We start from the raw sequence: 23185 nt of genomic DNA, 5'->3' as shown, positions 1-23185 counted from the left end.
CGGATATGCTCAGAATGGATACGGATATGGAAATGGCAGCTATGAATATGCTCAGATTGGATACGGATATGGCAATGACAACTATGGATATGCTCTGAATGGATACGGATATGGCAATGACAACTATGGATATGCTCAGAATGGATACGGATATGGCTATTGATATAAAAGCCAGATTTATCATATTTTTCATCATGGTGCTTTCAATATGGAACGTTTTTGGACACTGCTTTGTGGAACTCGGATTTTATACAAACGATGGATCTCAGTCAAACCTGCTCTTTCCAAATAATTGTTTTGTATTTGTATATCCTCTGCCTATAGCCCAAAAATATTTTGGCAATTGTTTTCATGTTATTGTTTTTTGTTTTTATAATAAATTTTACTTTTTATTTCGAACCATGTTCATTGTTTACATTATATCTCCTGGGGTATTGATAAAGAAAGCATATCCCCCAAACGCATACCTTCAGTGTATCATTGCCCGCAGGGGTGTCCCAAGGGCAGGAAAGGTACCTGATGTTTGTCACCGGGACCTGGCCGACTGTGTAACTCGATGGCGTGGATCGCTGCTCATGCCATTAACCACTGGTTTCCTGTTAAGACTTTAGTGAGTGAGTTGGGCTTAACGCCGCTTTAACAGTATTCCAGTAATATTGAGGCGTCAGCTTAACGTGAGAGGGAAGACCGAAGTGACGCAGGTCTCAGATGTTTACCACTTCGGGGAAACCCACGAGCACGGGTATGGTGCTGACAAACCTAGAAACATAATCGGGACCAACCGGGATTCGAACCCACAATCATAGGTTTCTGGCATGCCCAAGGGACGCAACTCTGCACAGCGAATCGCGGCGCCTTAGACGACTGGGCCACCCGTGCCCCCTCAAGTTTTTAGTGCAACCAGCAGTTATAAAGCTGATTTATTTCACACACTCACTCTTTAAGTAAAAATGTCTATGAAGCATGACCACCCGACCAATTGTGGTCTCTTGCGACCAGCATAGGTTGCTGGGGACGTATTCTAACCTGGAATCCCCACGGGGTCGTGTCGGCCGTGAAACACTTATAAGAACAACATAACAGTCGAATGAACCAAAAGTCTCAAATTACAAACATTGTGAAAAAAATTGGAGTATTGTAGCTTTCACATTTTCACGAAGGTTACACAGCTTGGAGCACGACAAAGCTGGGCGTCATATATACTCACCATCATAAATAACATGACATTTGTGTAATGGTGACATTTAAAGAGAGGGGTGGATGTTTACTTCACAGTGTCCACGTGAGACATACTGTAATGCCACATACGTTTGATATTTGGACTTTTAATTTGATAAATACAAACTATTTTTAAAGCTTTCCGACAATTGAAACAAGCAATTAAAACACTCGTAATACAGTTGTCCCTGAGCTGCTGTTAACATTTGTATTGTTGACAAAGCCAAACGTGCATTAATCATCAACGAATGCTGTTGAAAAAAAGGAACGCTCGTTATATTTTTACTGGCTGGGAGTATAGAATTACGTATAGGATCTAGCATGTTGATGAAAATGGTAACCTTGGCAGAAAGTGAAAAAAATAACAAAATTCACAAAACGCAAAATAATTGAGCATACATAATGTGGTTTGAGTCGGGCTCCGGAAAATATCTCCATTTTCCTATCAATAGTATTTGAACTGTATTTATTTTAAATCTAAATTAATAAAATTAGAAAATTTCAAATGCCGAAAGCATCAAGAGACGATATGAACAATGACTATAGATCTAGGTCGTTTCTGAGGTCATGTTTTAAATGGAATAAAATGAACTTTTACCAAGTTGAACCAAGTATCACACGATTCAAGCCCGTCTTCACTCCCCGCCAACCTGGTTGAAAGGGAAGATAATTACAAAGCTTAACGTGGGAGAGGTATGGTTTTTAGAACAGACTTGATAAATAATTTCTTAGTTTTGTTTTCAGTTCCCATTTACCATATACGCACCTGGAAAGGTATACAATATATTTCACCATAAAATAGTCTTTTGTATCATCGTGTAATGTATTAATGCTCTGACGAAACACATTTGCTTCTTCACAATGTCGTTTACTCATAATGAAATCTGGAAACTGAAATAGATCATCTAATGACATGTTTCGTAACTGTTTCTTGAGAACAGTAGGCGCTATATGATACATTGGGCGGTTAACTCGTTGTTTAGACATAGTTGGTTTCTAAAGCTATTTAATTGATGTTATGTCTTAAACATCCATATTTGAAGAATGACAATGTGATAAAGACATTCTTTCCCTCGCGTGTTTGTGTATCGGTAATATCAAATATTAGGATCGCATAATAAAAATGTTAATTGAGAATTGACTTTCACTTTGTGTGAGTTCATTGAAATGTCAATCTTCACGGAGTTCTGACCAAACTGTTTGATCATACAAAGTTTGGCCTTCAATCTGACATGAGCGCATGTTTGCTCGACTTGCTCTTCGGGAACATCTTTTGTAGTTTCTTAACAACAAATTGACCAGTTAATTTTATCCTTAGATGAGAAAGATTCGCCAAGAACTACCTCAGTAAGTCAGTCACAATTACAGTGCGGTGTAATACTTTTACATTGACATTAAGTACAAGACGTCAAAATGGCCCACACGATAAACGCGTCGGGAGATATTTCTGAAGTTGGTAATGTGCTGTGGCGGATACATGTGTTACTCACCATTGAAAGGTGATTGCAAAGATTGTCGGTCTAGACACTGGTCGAGTCGATACTACCATAGTGATGTGAATTTCTTAGTTTTGTTCATCAGGATTGGTCGGATCGAGGATATTCGTGAACGATCAAATTCTCTGACGTTTTTCAATGTATGCTGAAACGCTTAGGTCAAGATTAAGCGATCTAGATGATCTGGTTCCCTAGTAATGTGGAAGAAGTCCGTCAGTGGTTACGTCACTTCCAGAATACAGTCACGTGAAAAAACGTATGGACGTGAACATGGAAACGCGATATATCGTGTGAACTTTACATTGAAAAAATATAATATGATATTTACCACACGGAACACACTCGACTAATAATCTCAATCCATAGTTTTCCGTTACCGTTTTTTCATGAGTAAAAAAACCAGCCTTAGCAATTTGGTTTGTAAGACGAACTCTAAGGACTATTTTATAACTAACGTCACTAATACATTTTGTAGCTCGTTCAGTTGACAGACTTATAGCAAAGTCACACTGCAGAGGACCGTTCTAGTGTTCTAGCCATCAAACGTTACTAGTCATAAAAACTACCGTCATTAGATTTGCCTTGTCCTCAGCACTATTTAGTCGTCTCGGGCTGAAGGACTAGCGTGAATTTCGAAGGCTACAAAAACAAGGTTAATTTCTTACTATTTATGGTTTGTTTTGTTTTCTTTGTTAATGTTATCATCGACAAAACATGCTTCAAGAAAACACTGTTACAGCCTGTTGCAAGACCCATGAAAATCCGGGGTAGAATAGGTCTTCAGCAACCCATGCTTGCCGTAAAAGGTGACTATGTTTGTCGGAAGAGACGACTAACGGGATCGGACGGTCAGGCTCGCTGACTATGTTGATGCATGTCATCGTATCCCAACTGCGTGGAACGATGCTCATGATGCCATTCACTGGATTGTCTGGTCAAGACTCGATTATTTACAGACCGCCGTCATATAGCTGGAATATTGCTGAGTGCGGCGTTAAATAACAAAGAAAAAAAGCATGTTGCAAGAAGACAAGTTCACTGTTACTACAAACAAAACAAATACACAACAATTTCATCATTGTAATGAAATTTTCAAGATCAGCACACACCCAATAACCGAGTCCTTGACACAAGAAAGAATTAACGTACTAAATAACCCCATTCATCTAATGGCGGAAACCATACCACAACGTCACAGCTGACTCCCCGAGGACTAAAGAAACAGATGCTTCAAACTGCATTTGACCAAGACCGGTGATCCGTTTATGGCAGTACGTCGCCGGGATCACGTTGACAACATCACAGAGACCGTCAGGGCTCCACATAATTGTAGAAGCCATTCAGTATTTACTCACATGTTATCATTCAAATTGTGTATTGATAGATTATGGGGTTTTTCGATACATTTTGACTCCAATGGATTATTGGGTATTTTTACAGCATTTAAAAAGTAAACATTTAAAAAAAATGCTTGAAATGCTGTTTCATTGTTTCCCTGGGTGCCGTTGATCAAAACAACCTTAGCGCTACGACTGTCTTAAGTCTATGGTAAGGTACGTGAGTTACGATCACCTTAGCGCTAAGATCGCTTTGTACAACCGTACCCTGTACTAGATATTTTCTCTTATTTGAGGGGAACCTTTTTTTCTTCACGACAATGCGTTTCCTAGAAGATCATTTCTGGTGTCGTCTGTCGTGATATTGCTAGAACATTGCTAAACGCGGCGTAAAACCATACTCACTCACTCCTAGAAGTCGCCCTTTCTCCAGGGCATGGAATTACTCTGTTGACATATAAATGCATGACCTTTGAGAATCGACCTGAACAGTGTTTATTGTAGTGTTGACAGACAGAACAGTCAACAACAGGCTATTTCAGCTCTCTGACGAGTGGCGGTAATAGGCTCAGGTCGACAGTCAGTGTGTATATGGTCTGTTGTCATTCGTGAAGCCATTTCCTTTAACAAGTGTTGGCAGGCACTGTGAAGAAAAGTGCTTATGGCATTGTCGACGTATATTAGAAGCAAACTGAAAGCCCCGTATTCATAGACAGCATGTGCTGGAGAAGTTAGTTGTCTGAGTATAAGCAGTTATCTCGTGAGCAGAATTAGGTTTCCTTTGAACCCGGTATAACTGACGGTACACCTATATGGGTTTGAAAACAGATAGAGCGACAGAGGTATGGATATTAGGGCTGGGACGGGTAACACGGGTACCCGGGTCTGGTGGGTACTGAGTAGGACCCGGGTCCCCACAGGACTACCCGGACCCGTGGTTAGTCACGTGATCTATTGTTTAATGACACAAATTATCTCGAGCTCTATGGTTGAACTAAAAGTCACTAATGTTCACATTTTTTTCTGACTATACACCGGGCGGTCGGGTAGCCTAGTGGTTAAAGCGTTCGCTCGTCACGCCGAAGACCCGGGTTCGAATCCCGACATGGGTACAATGTGTGAAGTCCATTTCTGGTGTCCCCCGCCGTGATATTGCTGGAATATTGCTAAAAGCGGCGTAAAACCATACTCACTCACTCACTCACTCACTCTGACTATGCACCCATTCGTTCTGATTTTTCATATGGTTGAATAAAGATATAACTTAATTCAGCTTCTGTGTATGGATGGCCAGATTGTTTAATACGTGTATCTAAATACGTTTTAGGCAGGGCTATGCCAAAAATGTCCCCAATCGGACATTTTGAGACATCTCCTGAGACCTACAGTGGGTACCCAGGTAGGGGCGGGTAAAAGGGGGGCGGGTAAAAGGGGGGCGGGTAAAAGGGGGGCGGGTAAAAGGGGGGCGGGTAAAAGGGGGGCGGGTAAAAGGGGGGCGGGTAAAAGGGGGGCGAGTACCCGGGTAGTAAATTTGGACTTTACAGATTTGTCAATAAAATCTGAATTTCAATTTTGAACAATATGGCAAAAGGATTTTCCATTTGTTTTCTTGGGTGTTTCATTCCAGTCGTCAATATTCCAGCTATGTTATGTCGGCCTTTAAATAATCTGGACCAGGCCAACCAGTGGTCGATAGAATGATACACCCCGCCGCCTGGCCAACCGATCCCCATTGAAGTCGCTCTAATGGCAAGCGTGAGGTATTGAGGACTGCACAGGGGGCAAACAGAACTACACTGTTGTTACAATAACCAAGAGAGAGTTGTTGATGATGAGTGAGTGAATGAGTGAGTGAGTAATGTTTTACGCCGCTTTTAGCAATATTCCAGCAATATCACGGCGGGGGACACCAGAAATGGGCTTCACACATTGTACCCATGTCGGGAATCGAACCCGGGTCTTCGGCGTGACGAGCGAACGCATTAACCACCAGGCTACCCGACCGCCCCTTCTTGTTGATGATGATGATGATGATGATGATGATGATGATGATGATCGCTCAAAGTGATGCAGATCGTGAATGTTTATCCCTTTTTGTGATACCCACATCCATGGATATGGTGCTGACAGACCAAGGATCTTAATAAGGTCGATCCACAATTAGCGGATCCTGGCGCTGCTGAGGGTGGCAACTCTGCGCGGTGAATGGTTGCGCCTTACACTATAAAGTTACCTCCACATTTGAGAAAACGATCTTTTCGTACGAAAATTCACTGTCAATTCACTTATTTGTATACTTTTGAAAAAGTGAAAACTTCAAATTCAAAAGATATTGTTTGGCTATACACATAATTATGTTATGTAAATATCAATATGACGGAAAGCAAAATTCCACGGGTTGCGTAATACTCCATGTACACTCCTATATTGAAAGTAGCCCCATAAAGGGAGCGGGGTACACGGATGTTGCTACCGTATGTTGTCAAAACAAATTAATAGAATATGTTAATCCGTGACTATTTCCTGCTGTGATGACATAAAGTTTTATAACCCTGGTTTGGTTCCTCGTGAAACAGCAATAATATTGAGGGGGAAATGTATACGACAGCAGGGTTTTATTAAGTTAACCTTTTAAGGTGCCGAAAGCAAGCTACATATTACTCAATGCTCCATTGCCACACATGAAACAACTTTATACCACATGGAGAACAACTGCCCAGTGTCAGGGCAAAATAAGAATCACGTTAAGTGGGATTTTTCTGGCAACGAAACTTAACTCCTGAACATGTCATGAAATAGAAACCCTTTTTACTACAAACCGGAGCCCCGTTTGACAAAGCGACCATTGCGCTACGACTGTCGTGTGTCACTGTTAAAAATGAGACTTACGGTCGTCCTGGCTGTGAAGACAACAACAACAATAACAATAATAATAATAATCGTAGATGAAATAAAAACATGCTTATAAAATTGTTTATAGATGGCGTCATTATGTCAGGACGAGACATGATATCATTGAGTAACAGGTTTTGTCAAGACGCTTTCGATTTGAAAGATTTTCCACCGAAATACATCTTTGGTTGTTGTGTTTACCAAGATTGAAGTGTTTGACCATTAAGTACAGAGCATTTTGCAATATTTGCCTATATTCAAGGCCATGTGCTCCATTTGGATCATATGTTGGGATTGAATATTTGTCATAAATAAGGAATCGTACTCATGTTTCATAAAATCTCAATACAGTAAACTACTTTTCTAACGAACACGCTTATAACGAACTGACGGATATAACGAACTTACTTTTTAGTCCCGACTATTTGCTGTTGGTATGCTGTATATATGCTTATAACGAACTACGTTTATAATGAACTACAATAAGTGGTCCCTTTGAGTTCGTTATAACCGTAGTTTACCGTAGTTGCTTCACCTGAATAATTAAGTTATTAGTTCTCTATTTCTTCAACTTGGTGCCAAACAATCCGTGTGAGTGTGTGTGTGAGAGAGAGAGAGCGTGTGGTTGTCTGCCTGTGTGTGTGAGTGTGTGTGTGTGTGTGTGTGTGTGTGTGTGTGTGTGTGTGTGTGTGTGTGTGTGTGTGTGTGTGTGTGTGTGTGTGTGTGTGTGTGTTGGGGATGGGGATGGGGGTGGAGGGGCCTCTTTGTACCTTGGTGCCCTGGTACAAGGCGATCTTGGCGCTAAGGTCATCGTAACTCCCATACCTTAACATAGACTTACGACAGTCGTAGAGCTCGGCACCTTGATCAATAACTTACAAGGTCACCTCTGTGTTAGTCTGGTCTTTAATGAACGTCCTCTTGTTCTCACCCGCCCGCCCACTGACAAACAGATGGCGTTGCGACTACCGGTCAGCGCCTTAGGGCCTCCGTAGTGGACATCTGACCACTGTCTACCGGTCAGCGTGTCCCTACCACGTCGAGTCTTATCGATTCCCCGGACCACCTAACTCAGACAATTCCCTCCCATGACAATACGAGGTGCACACCAACCTGCGCCACGTAAAGAACCATCACACCTTAAAACATGTTGATGGAGGTGAGAATTACACAAAAATCTATTTCCTCATGAATATTCCAACCTCTGAGATCACACCCAACTGAACATGGAAGATTGCAAATTCCGACTCATTTATAGAATTAAAAAGACAGAATACTAATGAGTGTTTTCAAACCTTGCAGATTACGTCAGTCTCTGTTAATGTCGGTCTTCAAAGAAGAGGAACTTGCCCCCAAACCTGCTGACTTGGAATTGCGCCAGTCTTTGGTGCACAATCAATATGCTCCACATGGGCATTGCACAATATTGCATCAGTTCTAAAATAGATATTTGGTGTTTATGCCAAATTCTTGTAAACCTACGATCGTATTCCGATTGTGAAGACAGCAGAGACGTGACGTTTTTTCTCAACATCGATTGTTTTATAGAATCTAACCAACTGCGTAGATCCATGCTCATGATGGCAATCACTGGATTGTCTTGTCCAGACTTAATTATATACAGACCGCAGTCATATAGATGGAATATTGCTGAGAGATGCGTAAAAGAACAAACAAACAAAACAGAATTTAACATTCTATTCTGATCAACATCATTGCTTCTGTCGGAAATGACGTCACTATCTCCATCTGGCCTATCACAAACGTAGCACAGGATTTCTCTCGCTCATGAGAGCTGTTTGGTTGGATGTTCATTTCATCGTCGTAACATTCGAATCAGGTTGAAAAAGGTATTTATCATAACACAATGGAGCTCGAATTATGTGGTTTGTCCTAAATCCCATGATTATTAGTTTACAAGTTACAATAACATTACAGCAAAATGAAAAACGAACAAAACGGACATAAAAGATAAAATATGCACACTAATACAGGACGATGATGTATTTTAAAACACATTTGCCTGTATTAGGGCAGGCTTGTAGAGGATAGAATCGAATCGGGCTGTTCGCTTACCAAGGTTTCTACGTTCCGTGTCTACTCAGAATAATTATTATAGGTAAGTGGAATGATTGGAGTTCGCTTCATGTGGCTACCTGTATGGTAGTGTGTTGTTTGGGGGTTGTTTTAAGTCTTAATATTTTGTCAGCGCTCCGAGACTCCCATTTTGTATTTCAAAGGAGCTGTCCAGTGAACGATTACGTTTGTATACAAAATCCCAACCTTACAGAGGCGAGTCTAACAGGCCACCAATTACAACATTGATTTTGTTGTTGAATCCCCGGTGTACCTCTAGCATTGTCTTATACTTCCAAATCACGTATAGAAATAGAGAAACTATCGATTGTGCTGCTGGTAGCTGTACACGGCCACTGCATCACTGTGAGAGGACAGCGTGTTTCCTTGCCACTTTCTGGTTACAGGGTATGTTAACTATGTTCGCCCACATTGTCAACCTAATTTAATCTTGTCAGATACGATGTAAATATTCATGACAAACGTGAGTTAATTGCACAACTTGAAAATTCAGAAAATCCTCTAGGTTTTTGATCGTCGGAATTAGTACTTGGTTTAAGGAAGTGTTTTTGTGGGTACTTAATTAGAGGATAAGACACCCACAACTATATAAATGTAAAATAAAATAATTACTTTTTTTTGCTTTCAACGTGGTCTTTTAAAACATTTCAGAATGACGAAACCTCCAAAGTCGAAAAAAAAAAAAATTCTGTTGAATCCAATAAACGTTGAAAGCATTAATTCATTTCGTTTCTGTATTCATCCTGTTGACGATGCATTTAAGGAATCAGTTTTAAAAAAATCTTTGTGCCTTTTTTTCATTTTTCAACCTCACCGCGATTCGGAGAACAAAAAGTGGTCTAGATAACGCCCCGATCGTTAATGGGCACACGAGACGCTCCTGAGAACAACACTGTCATTAGCCGGCCCAATACTTGTATCAAGTCTACATCATCGATAGACGTTTACTTGAAACATGCAACTGCTTGAATAATTCGATTTAAAGTAATAACTTAAAAACCTTTTTGTCGGATTGTTTGTTGACCCAGAAAGCTACTTAAATTGCGAAAGGCATACTGATAGATGATTTTTTAGGGTTGAGCTGTCAAGCCTGAGGCAATGTTTCTCAATAAGTTCCACATATATCCATGTGTCATAAGAATATCGATCTTAAACGCCTCTGGCTAAAGAAAATAACATTTTTTAACACAATCCTAATGTTTGCTGTTTATTAATTACACATACGAGCGCATCTTCTCAATACGTGCCAAACGTTTCTTACAACAACGGAGAAGATCAACATATAGAGACAATACCGCACACAGGTAACAAGACTTATTGCTTCAGAGGTCAACATCCTCTTGTGCCAGATGAAGATAACGAGGTATTGTGGGAGCTGTGATAGATGTTTCGAAATTTGGTCGGCTGTCGTAAATATTGCAGTGATTATTGAGTTGTGAGTGTATATTGTAAACACGGTTTAAAGAAACAATTTTACAGTGAAAGAGGTTATCTTACTGAAGTCATTTGAGGAATGGAACAAGGGTACTGATCGGTCGCGAAGACACCGCAACAAATAAGGTGGATGGTGTTTTTTATGATAAAATCAAGAATTTGAGGACAGAAGAACTAAACAACATATCAAGCTATAGGACCATTGTAGAGTTGCCAAATGGTGGGTGGGTGTGGTGGCCATCTTGACCAATTTCCAAAGAACAAGTGTGATTCGCTGGAAATCAGAGTAGTGTATTTGGATACGGGACATTACTTACTGAGCACTTGGATCATCACATTACTTACCAAGCACTAGGACCATCACATTACTTACTAAGCACAAGGATCATCACATTACTTACTAAGCACTAGGACCATCACATTACTTACCAAGCACTAGGACCATCACATTACTTACTGAGCACTAGGATCATCACATTACTTACCAAGCACTAGGACCATCACATTACTTACCAAGCACTAGGACCATCACATTACTTACTAAGCACTAGGACCATCACATTACTTACTAAGCACTAGGACCATCACATTACTTACCAAGCACTAGGACCATCACATTACTTACCAAGCACTAGGACCATCACATTACTTACCAAGCACTAGGATCATCACATTACTTACTAAGCACTAGGACCATCACATTACTTACCAAGCACTAGGACCATCACATTACTTACTGAGCACTAGGATCATCACATTACTTACCAAGCACTAGGACCATCACATTACTTACCAAGCACTAGGACCATCACATTACTTACTAAGCACTAGGACCATCACATTACTTACTAAGCACTAGGACCATCACATTACTTACCAAGCACTAGGACCATCACATTACTTACCAAGCACTAGGACCATCACATTACTTACCAAGCACTAGGACCATCACATTACTTACCAAGCACTAGGACCATCACATTACTTACTAAGCACAAGGATCATCACATTACTTACTAAGCACTAGGACCATCACATTACTTACCAAGCACTAGGACCATCACAATACTTACTCAGCACTAGGACCATCACATTACTTACTAAGCACTAGGACCATCACATTACTTACTAAGCACTAGGACCATCACATTACTTACTGAGCACTAGGATCATCACATTACTTACTAAGCACTAGGACCATCACATTACTTACCAAGCACTAGGACCATCACATTACTTACTAAGCACTAGGACCATCACATTACTTACTAAGCACTAGGACCATCACATTACTTACCAAGCACTAGGACCATCACATTACTTACCAAGCACTAGGACCATCACATTACTTACCAAGCACTAGGACCATCACATTACTTACCAAGCACTAGGACCATCACATTACTTACTAAGCACTAGGACCATCACATTACTTACTGAGCACTAGGATCATCACATTACTTACCAAGCACTAGGACCATCACATTACTTACCGAGCACTAGGACCATATCATTACTTACTGAGCACTAGGACCATCACATTACTTACAGAGCACTAGGACCATCACATTACTTACTGAGCACTAGGATCATCACATTACTTACTGAGCACTAGGACCATCACATTACTTACTAAGCACTAGCACCATCACATTACTTACTCAGTACAAGGACCATCACATTACTTACTAAGCACAAGGACCATCACATTACTTACTGAGCACTACAATCATCACATTACTTACAGAGCACTAGGACCATCACATTACTTACTAATCACTAGGGCCATCACATTACTTACTGAGCACTAGGACCATCACATTACTTACTAAGCACTAGGACCATCACATAACTTTCTAAGCACAAGGACCATCACATTACTTACTGAGCACTAGTATCATCACATTACTTACTGAGCACTAGGACCATCAAATTACTTACCAAGCACTAGGACCATCACATTACTTACTAAGCACTAGGACCATCACATTACTTACTAAGCACTAGGACCATCAGATTACGTACTAAGCTCTAGGACCATCACATTACTTGCTGAGCACTAGGACCATCACGTGTCTGACTCAGCACTAGGACCATCACATTACTTACTAAGCACTAGGACCATCACATTACTTACTCAGCACTAGGATCATCACATTACTTACTAAGCACTAGGACCATCACATTACTTACCAAGCACACGGACCATCACATTACTTACTAAGCACTAGGACCATCACATTACTTACCAAGCACTAGGACCATCACATTACTTACTGAGCACTAGGACCATCACATTACTTACTCAGCACTAGGACCATCACATTACTTACTAAGCACTAGGACCATCACATTACTTACTAAGCACTAGGACCATCACATTACTTACCAAGCACTAGGACCATCACATTACTTACTAAGCACAAGGACCATCACATTACTTACTAAGCACTAGGACCATCACATTACTTACTAAGCACTAGGACCATCACATTACTTACTAAGCACTAGGACCATCACATTACTTACTCAGCACTAGGACCATCACATTACTTACCAAGCACTAGGATCATCACATTACTTACTAAGCACTAGGACCATCACATTACTTACCAAGCACTAGGACCATCACATTACTTACCAAGCACTAGGACCATCACATTACTTACTAAGCACTAGGACCATGCCATTACTTACTAAGCAGTAGGACCATCACATTACTTACTAAGCACTAAGACCATCACATTACTTACCAAGCACCAGGACCATCACGTGTCTTACTCAGCACTAGGACCTGGTCCAGCCTCGATTATTTACAGACCGACGTCAAAAAGCTGGAATATTGCTGAGTGCGGCGTTAAACAAACAAACAAACAAACAATTCCTTAAAACAATTAATACTGTTCATACCTGTCTTTAAACAGACAGACAGACAGACAGACAAATCTATATGTGACTTTGATGCCAAATATGAAACGACAACGTCGCATTCAAAGATATTCGATACTTTAACATACGATTGTACGTAGCGTTAAGTTTAACCATGTTCACTCACTCGGCTATCTGTACCCCTGCATCGCCCTTCACTCGCTCACATTATCGCCATGCTGATGAAGAGAAGTTTGCACCTGGTTTATGGATTGATAGCTGTCATTTGCACCCATAGACATCGAAGCTAATTGAGTTCATCGATTTCTCGCTGACCAAGTTACCCACTGTTTACTATGATTACATTAATTAGTTATATGTAGATGAGATTAGAAGCTGAATACTATCACCGGTTACCTAGTGGATTAAATATCCATGCCGTTACCATAAATACCCTGAACGTATTTGCTATCATAGCTGCCCGTGAAGATCCGGGGTAGAACAGGTCTTCAGCAACCCATGCTTGTCGTAAAAGGCGACTATGCTTATCGTAAAAGGCGACTATTCTTGTCGTAAAAGGCGACTAACGGGATCGGGTGGTCAGGTTCGCTGACTTGGTTGATGCATGTCATCGATTCCAATTGCGTGGGACGATGTTCATGATGTCAATCACTGGATTGTCTGGTCCAGACTCGATTATTTACAGACCGCCGTCAGGTGACCCTTGAAGATCCGGGGTAGAACATGTCTTCAGCAGCCCATACTTTGTAAAAGGCGACTATGCTTGTCGTAAGAGGCTACTATATCGGGATCGGGTGATCAGGCTGGCTGATTTGGTTGATGCATGTCATCGATTCCAATTGCGTGGATCGATGTTCATGATGTCAATCACTGGACTGTCTGGTCCAGACTCGATTATTTACAGACCGCCGTCATATAGCTGGAATATTGCTGAGTGCGGCGTAAAACAACAAATCAAACCAAACCAAAAAAGCTATCATAGCTTCGTTTTCGACCGTATTCGAAATACACGTCTCTAATAACTAAACTTCTTGTCACATTACACGCTTGAATGAGAGAAACTCTGAGCAAAGATAGTGACGTGAGAAATGATGATGTCATTTCCGAAGCAAAGCTTGGATGGTGAATGGGTATTTCATTATCGAGTCGATATATCTCAAACTTGATAATCGAGGATTGATACAGGCATGACCTAAATACAAACCCACACCTTGTCATGATCAGGGGCGGTGGGGTAGCCTAGTGGTTAAAGCGTTCGCTCGTCACGCTGAAAACCCGGGTTCGATTCCCCACATGGGTACAATGTGTGAAGCCCATTTCTGGTGTCCCCCGCCGTGATATTGCTGGAACATTGCTAAAAGCGGCTTAAAACCATACTCACTAACTCAATTGATCACTGAACGATGATTACTTAACAAAACAAACTCTAGTTTCGGTATAAAACTCCACATTAAACCGGCGGAATATACCTATCTATATGTTTATTCCCGATATATGTTGTGAGGTATCGTGCCGGATATAGATAATCTATACTTCGACAATGAAGCAAATCAATAACCAGATCAATTATGGCGGCATCTTTTCACGGCGTTCAATGCTGTTAATGATGTGTATCCTCGATCTGGGCTGATGACAGTGACAGTAGATATCGGAGATGAATCATAACCTAAGAACTGCGGCAAATCCCCGACAAGGCTTGATTATAGCTGGATTTGACAACGCCATGAATAGGTAGTTAATCCATTGTGAACTCTGATAGAATCTGGGTCAGCGGTAGGCAAGGCGAATCACTCAAACAAACTCAGGGTATGGATTGTACATATCCGTCAGTGAATAGAAAAATACTGAGAAAACGATGTAGTATTTAGAGGCACACGTTGTTTGTTTGTTTGTTTGTTTGTTCATTTGTTTGTTTGTTCGTTTGTTTGTGTTTGTTTGAAAAAAAACTGAGAAAACGCTGTAGTATTTTGAGGCACATATTGTTTGTGTGTGTTTGTTTGTTTGTGTTTGTTTGTTTGTGTTTGTTTGTTTGTTTGTGTTTGTTTGTGTGTTTTGTTTGTGTGTTTGTTTGAAAATACTGAGAAAACGCTGTAGTATTTTGAGGCACATATTGTTTGTTTGTGTTTGTTTGTTTGTTTGTGTTTGTTTGTGTGTGTGTGTGTTTGTTTGGGTGTTTGTTTGTTTGTTTGTGTGTTTGTGTGTTTGTTTGTGTTTTGTTTTTGTTTTGTTTTTTTGTTTGTGTGTTTGTGTGTTTTTTTGTATGAAAATACGGAGAAAACGCTGTAGTATTTTGAGGCACATATTGTTTGTTTGTTTGTTTGTTTGTTTGTTTGTTTGTGTGTGTGTGTTTGTTTGTTGTTTGTTTGTGTGTTTGTTGTTTAACATCGTACTCCGCATTATCCCAACTATGTGACGGCGGTCTGTCAAGTCAGGTTGGGTCTTGACCAACTAGTGACTGATATATTATGAGCAGCGTTTCACGCAGTCGAGGTACGACGATACACTATCAACCAAATCAACCGTCCGTGACAACCGGATCATATTTACTTGTCTAAGTTCGAATACTGGGGAATTCTAACCTGGGGCCAGCGGGTGTCTTTGGTCATTGGAAGACGGGATTAGAGCGAGTGCTGTGAGGGCTGGAGCCTTCAGAAATAACCCGGTTCGGTAATAATAAGTTTGCTCCACTTTAGGACAAAATAAAATATTGCTCAAAGAAAGCAAGAATTGTTTTATTGATGCCGTCTCCTCATTCACTCATGATTGGTGAACAGGAAATTGCATATGTAAAAAAGAAGCTTTTCTCAAACGAAAAGACTACTGGCAACATTGCTTACTCATATTCCGAAAAACAGACCATATGGGTTATCAATGGAAGACAGCGTTCCGTCTGAATGGCATGTTAACCCACGCACTACATGACATCGCAAGGCTCGTTAGTAAATCGGAAATTGAGATTTGTAGGGTTTCAATAAATAGTTAGCTGAAATAACATCGATAACAGCTTTAGTATTCCTTCTATTCATCATAGAATCAGACAACCGTCACTTGGAAAAACAATAACCGCCCACTTGTATAGTCACAGATAAACGAGGATGTCCAAGGTGTTGTTTTACGCCGCTTTCAGCAATATCCCAGCTACATCAAGGAGATCTGTACACAATCGAGTCTAATTTGTTTGACTAACTGTATAATTTATTTCATGAATTAAGCTTAAGAAGTGAAATAATTTGTAAAATACACTTTACAATGCCATTGCATGTATGCCGAGCTTAATTGCCTACTGAGTGTCCACAAGCCTTTATCTTACGATATTGTCAGATCTGATTTGTTAACGTGATCTTTGTAAAATACTATATCAAAGTCTAGTTTCCACTGGGCTTAATATAGGCTAGTGGCACTCTTGCCTGGGGAAGACGATACGGACTGGAGAAAGATATTTTTCCAAGGGGCCACTTATACGTTTTGATATAATTTGGTGAATTAAAATTTTGCCGAAGAAAGGTCAAGCTGACCCGGGTCATTTTATGACACTGAAATGGATTATTTTTATCGCAGAGAAGCATAAAATTTCACAGCGGCGGAACAAATTTATTTAAGACTTCCCTTTTTCAAATTCTATAACCGGAATGAAAATTTATGGTCGACAAGAGATGGGAAACACTGGTGTTCAGAAAACGCATCAAATATTCTAATCCTCTTTCGGAATAAGGTGCTGGTGGTTTTCTTTCATGGGTGAGTGTTGTTTAATGTCGCAGTAAAAAATACTCCAACTATACCACGAAGGCCTGTAAATAATCCGAGTCTGGGCCAGACAAACGTGTGGTCGATAGCACGAGCACCACTCCCCGTCGCTGGGCTACGATGACACACAATCAGCCATGTCACATAACCACGCTCACAACAAGCAATGGGGTACTGTGGATCTTGTCGAACCAGGATTTCCTGTGGGGGCTATTTTTTTAATTGTTTGCATTGTACTCAGCACATGTATGGATGGATAGAGAAACTACCCTTGGCTAAAAGCTCCGTTATCGATTGAAATATAGGCTTTTGACAACCGTCGTATCAGTAAGATCAATCACAATTATAACTGATCTACAAGGGATATATACAAAACTTAGCTGTGCCCCAACACAGAGAGAGAGAGAATATTGTTTATTAAAGTGTCACATGTTATATACACTTCGTAATACGATATATACAAAACAGTAAAATATAACATCCGGCCAAATATGACCTACGAGACACTATAAAACATATCAATCATAAAACTATTCAGTTGAAACAGAATAAAACATACATACCTCGTGATGCAGGCGCGGAGCACGGCCGTGGGCGGTTTCAGTGAAGAGCGCACCAGTATGCCAGGATACAGGGCAACTGACTTCGAAAGTCCTTAGTTAAACAGTGCGCTCCCCCTTAACTCCCCCCACAGCGTTGCGCCGCCCACACACCACGTCATACATACATACATACATACATACATACATACATACATACATACATACATACATACATACAAGTCATACATACATACTTGGCTTAAAATGAAATTGCCTTCTTTTAACCATGTTGTAAATTGATTTGGCTAAAATACATTGGAGCGATTCTTCGTTCATAATAAAAATAAACTTTTCTAAACTACTCATATAATGAAATGTTTTATCTACAGAAGTTGCTTCTTTAGCTAAGTTGTATCTTAAATCATCATAAAATGGACATTCTATTAAAAAGTGACATTCATCTTCAACATAATTTACATGATCATTAGTAGGATTGGCGTGACAATATTTACAAGTCCTATCCAACAGTGGGGTAGGTGGCTTGGCGTAGCGGCCGGTCTCAACATGTAAAGGTAAAATACCACATCGAAAGGATGCTAAAAGTCTTCGATGATCTCTAAAACGTACATGACATAAATAAGGCTCAGCAGTAGGTGATGATTTGTACATTCTGTATGTGCGTAATTTATTGCCATTTGGATTATTCTTGTCATTCCATAGCGCAGTATACCACATATCACAATCTTCAGCAGTTAAGAAACACTTTACACGGTCAACACACTGTTTAATGCTGTATCCACAATAAGGTAAATTTGACAAATTATAGTGAGCTAAAATGTTTACGATTTTTTTATCCCAGGATTGTGATCGGATTTTGGACCAATTATGAATGATAAGAGGGAGATGATGGGCCTGCATATTCTGAATTCTAAAATATAATCTAAAGCATTCAACGTGCTGTGACACTTTCACAGAACACCAGCCCATGTCCCCCCTCATAGCAGTAACTGGGGCATTTTTTCTTACGCCTAGAAACAAACGACAAGCCTTATTTTGAATTATTTCTACTTCCTTATACTTATTCAAACCCCAAATGCCAGCACCATAAAATAGAACAGGTTCTACAAGAGCTTTATAAAGCTTGTTAAATACTTCGTAAGACATGCCACCCGCGTGTTTAAACTTTGAATACAACGCAGAAAGAGCTCTGCTAGCCGATTTACACAGTACCTGGACTGTTTTGTGCATATCTAAATGCTCATTAAAAGTTAAACCAAGATATTTGTAAGAGCTTTCATAATCAATAATAGATTTGCCGCATACAAATACTCGCTCAGATCTAGCCACAGATTTGTTTCTGAAATGCATGATTTTGGTTTTGTCTGAATTAATATCCAAACGCCATTTATGACACCATATATTTAAAACATTTAACATTTTCTGTAACGAGTCTTCGTCTTCAGCTAACAAGGCTATATCATCAGCATACAACAAAACTGATAACACAGAACTTTCAATAGGTATGCCACAGTTTAACTTATTCATGTCTAACACCAAATCATTAATATAAACGGAAAATAACGTTGGCGATAACTTGCATCCTTGTTTAACGCCCAAGGTAACATTAAAAGATTCAGTGATAAAACCATTGAGCTTAACTGCACACTTTACGTCCATATATAAGGCTTGTACAGCTTGTAGCATTTTACCATGAATACCAACAGACATAAGCTTGTACCAAAGGCAATTGCGATTAACCCTATCAAACGCCTTCTTAATATCAACAAAACAGACATACGTAGATCGTTTAGAGGCTTTACGGTTATTAACAATATTATAAAGTGCATATAAGTGATCAGTGCAGTTTCTCTTAGGTCTAAAACCATTTTGCTCTTCCACAAGAATATTATTTGACTCCAACCACTTCTGTATCCTACAGTTCAGTATACACGTGTAGACTTTACAGGGTATTGATATGAGAGTAATGCCCCTGTAAGACAAAGGATCTGACGGGGTACTTTTGTCCTTAGGAATAGGAGTTATTAGTCCTGCTCCCCACTGAGACGGCGACACTGAATGTTCAAAACAATACTTAATGATATGGTGAAGTAAGTTAATACAATGAGGATTTCGTAGTACTTCTACCGGTATACCGTCAGCCCCAGGCGCTTTTCCTGTCTTCATCTGCATAACAGCAAGGTCAACTTCCTGGACTGAGACAGAGCGGTTCAAATCCGACAGATCATAATCTGCACACTCCACGGTACACATGTAAGCACCGCGTGCATTCATATAAAAACAAACGCGTGATGTCTAGTATAACTAACAGTTAATCTATTAAGCTCCTTTCTCAATGGGACACGCGACATGTGAAGATCCGGGGTAGAATAGGTCTTCAGCAACCCGTGTTTGGCGTAAAAGGTGACTATACGTGTCATAAGAGGCGACTAACGGTCTCGGGTGTCAGACTCGCTGACTTAGTTGATGCATGTCATCGTATCCCAATTGCGTGGATCAATGCTAATGATGTCAGTCACCGGATTGTCTGGTCCAGACATATAGTTGTTTTTCAGGGCAAGTGTGGGTTGCTGAAAACCTATTCTAACCCGGATCCAAACGGGGCCTTTAGGAACATAAAGACATGGTCATCTCGGTGGTCGGTTAATGGTAAAAGAGTGAGATGATGTTGTTTTACGCCGCAATCAGCAATTGTCGAGCTATATAACAGTGGCCTGTAAATAATCAAGTAGCGCAATCTCATTAAAATCAGATCTTAGTTCTCGCTACCGCTAAACAAAGATCTGAGGACACCTTGCGCGAACTCAAACCGACCATTTGAATGACTGACAAGAAGTCTGCATTAGCCAATCAGAAGGCAGCTTTCTCGTGCTTTACGGCACTAATACATATTTTGACAAATTCTCGATTAAAAATGTGAAACCTGAACAAAAGAACATTCTTGAATGGCTAATATATGCTCTAGATGTCTGAATTCAGTCGTTAAGGCCGTAACTATCGTCCGGAATACCCCGTGTTAAAGTTTTCGAGGTTGCATTATTGGAAACCACATTCCGACTGTCATTTTCATGATCTGGTAAGCGACGCTCTTATTGGTCGGATGAAAGGTCCTTCTGACCTGACCCCTAATGGGATGTCCTCAGATGTTTGTTTAGCGGTAGCGAGAACTAAGATCTGATTTTAATGAGATTGTCAAGTAGCGGGGAATCCAACCACATATTCATCTGTGTCACACATTGTGTCCATCCAATACTCATCCAGTCGTCTCTTACTACAAGTGGGTTCTGGGGACAGAAAATCAGCTGGAATTATTTCAAACACCTGTCGGGCGGTCGGGTAGCCTAGTGGTTAAAGCGTTCGCTCGTCAAGCCGAAGACCCGGGTTCGATTCCCGACATGGGTACAATGTGTGAAGCCCATTTCTGGCGTCCCCCGCCGTGATATTGCTGGAATATTGCTAAAAGCGGCGTAAAACCATACTCACTCACTCACTCACACAAACGCCTGTCTTTAACGAAAAATGTTTTAAACAACGAATGTTCCGCAACACCCAGCATGCAAGCACGGACACACTATCACTGCAGCCACATTCTGAATGACAAGACAAGAAACCCGATCTGTCGTGACCTGGCTTGCCCCCAATCGCGTTTTGTCAATAGAACTGGGTTAGAACTACCATCTACCCGATCTCTACCTACTTACCCCCGGAGTCCCAGTTAACGCTCAAGGTAACACGATACACCTGTCTACCTGTAATTAGCCCTGCTACCTTTGATGAGGATATATTTCTCTGTCAGGTTCGTGTCGTGTCCATATGGACTTAGGACACAATCCCGGGATCATTGTTTTCAAATATGCTCGTTGTAGGAAGATTATTTTCATAAGTATTCGGGAAAGAATGTTGATAGCGTATACTGTGCGGCAGAAATGGACGAGACACGCAGGTTATATCGCAAACAAGCTGCCGTAAATCCTTCAATAAATGCCAACCTAGCATTAACGCATATACCCCAACCTAAGATAATCGCCTGTCTTAAAGTGGTCAAGTGGTTTAATCATACTGGTGTTAACATACACATAAATAGGTGTTTGGATGGTTATTTTTCTTATTATTTTGTACTAAAAATAGTCAGCCTTTTGGTAACTTGCGATCTTAATATGCACATATAACGTTAAAATATGGAGTCCAACAAAATTGACAGTTCCTTGGCTGCTGGAATACGAAAAGATGATGGTACAATGTTTTACTTGGATACTTTTATACATGTTTTAATGTACATACGATGTCTCATAAGCCTGCAAAGGCTGGATGCAATAACGATGATAATTGTTTATATTGTATATGTTATTTGCACGTGACATCCTAATAAAATATTTTCTCTCTCTCTCTCTCTCTGTTAAAAAATCCGACCTTGGATTAACGACCGCCTTAACACATGCCTTGAACAAACACATGACTTGAACAAACAAATGACTTGAACAAACACATGCCTTGAACAAACACATGCCTTGAATACCCACCAGCCTTTAATATACGAATCATTAAAAAAACCGCTTTGTCAAACTTTAGATGGAAAAAATGAACAAGAGCCTCTCTGTCAAAAATAAACTCCCGGAGAATATATAAGGAGTTGTTGTACCGTGCCTTTTCTCACAGCATGACGAAGGTACATGACAATGCACAACGACCGCGTGCGTTCCTTGTCGTTATAACAGTATGTATACATTATCAGCTAAGTATAAGCTTTGATTTGCAAGCACTCCTCAAAGTGACGCCAGAGTAAGCCGTTTACCACTTTGGCGAAACCCATAGGTACGCACACGGGGCTGACAGACCAGGAATGATAACACAGTGGATCTGGGATTCGAAGCCAGAACCAGTGGATACTGGCAGATCGGAAACAAAAATTATTAGCAGCGCTTTAGCCCATTGGGCGACGCGTGTCGCCTCCAGCGGCCGATGGGATTGTAAATATGATCACGACCGGCAAATAAATCTTGCAACATAGTGAAGAAAAGATTATTTATAGATGGAGCAAGTCTGTGCTACCGACAAACACAAGGTGTCGTGGTTGAACATTGAGGGTACAATATAACAGCGGCCCAACGAGTGTATCTGGGTCTGTGACAGGCAAACCTTAGCCTATTATGTGAGCATTGACCAACGCGGTCGGGGTACGATGATACACAAAAACAGCCAGGTCCTTTGTAACGGAGACAACCAGTGACCATACTGTCCAATTGATCCCCATCTAAGTCACTTTGTATGACGCAAATACCCCAAGACCCCATCGACACCACGTGCCTACATAAATCAACAACCTAAACGACATTGTGACGTCACACCAAACATTATGACGTCATGTTAGAGGTGACCATTCGAGCCAATCAGAAAGCGAGATTCTCTGACGAGTAACGATAAAACGATCTCCAAGACATTAAGAACAATATCGCCGAGGCAAATGGCAGAAATAACTACAAATAAGCACCAAGAAGTCAATAAAAGCCCATCTAAAAGC

At 40.5% G+C, this 23185-nt stretch overlaps 1 protein-coding gene across 1 annotated transcript in view; it reads right to left on the bottom strand.

Moving 5' to 3' along the window:
* LOC124139572 (inositol 1,4,5-trisphosphate receptor type 3-like) overlaps positions 1–23185 on the bottom strand; it is a 186154-nt gene that overhangs the window by 151194 nt on the left and 11775 nt on the right. The gene's annotated exons all lie outside the window — the stretch shown is intronic.

The sequence above is a fragment of the Haliotis rufescens genome, unplaced genomic scaffold, assembly GCF_023055435.1.
Source record: "Haliotis rufescens isolate VD_foot unplaced genomic scaffold, xgHalRufe1.0.p SCAF_9, whole genome shotgun sequence".
NCBI lineage: Eukaryota > Metazoa > Mollusca > Gastropoda > Lepetellida > Haliotidae > Haliotis > Haliotis rufescens.
This window is presented reverse-complemented; position numbering and strand designations above follow the sequence as displayed.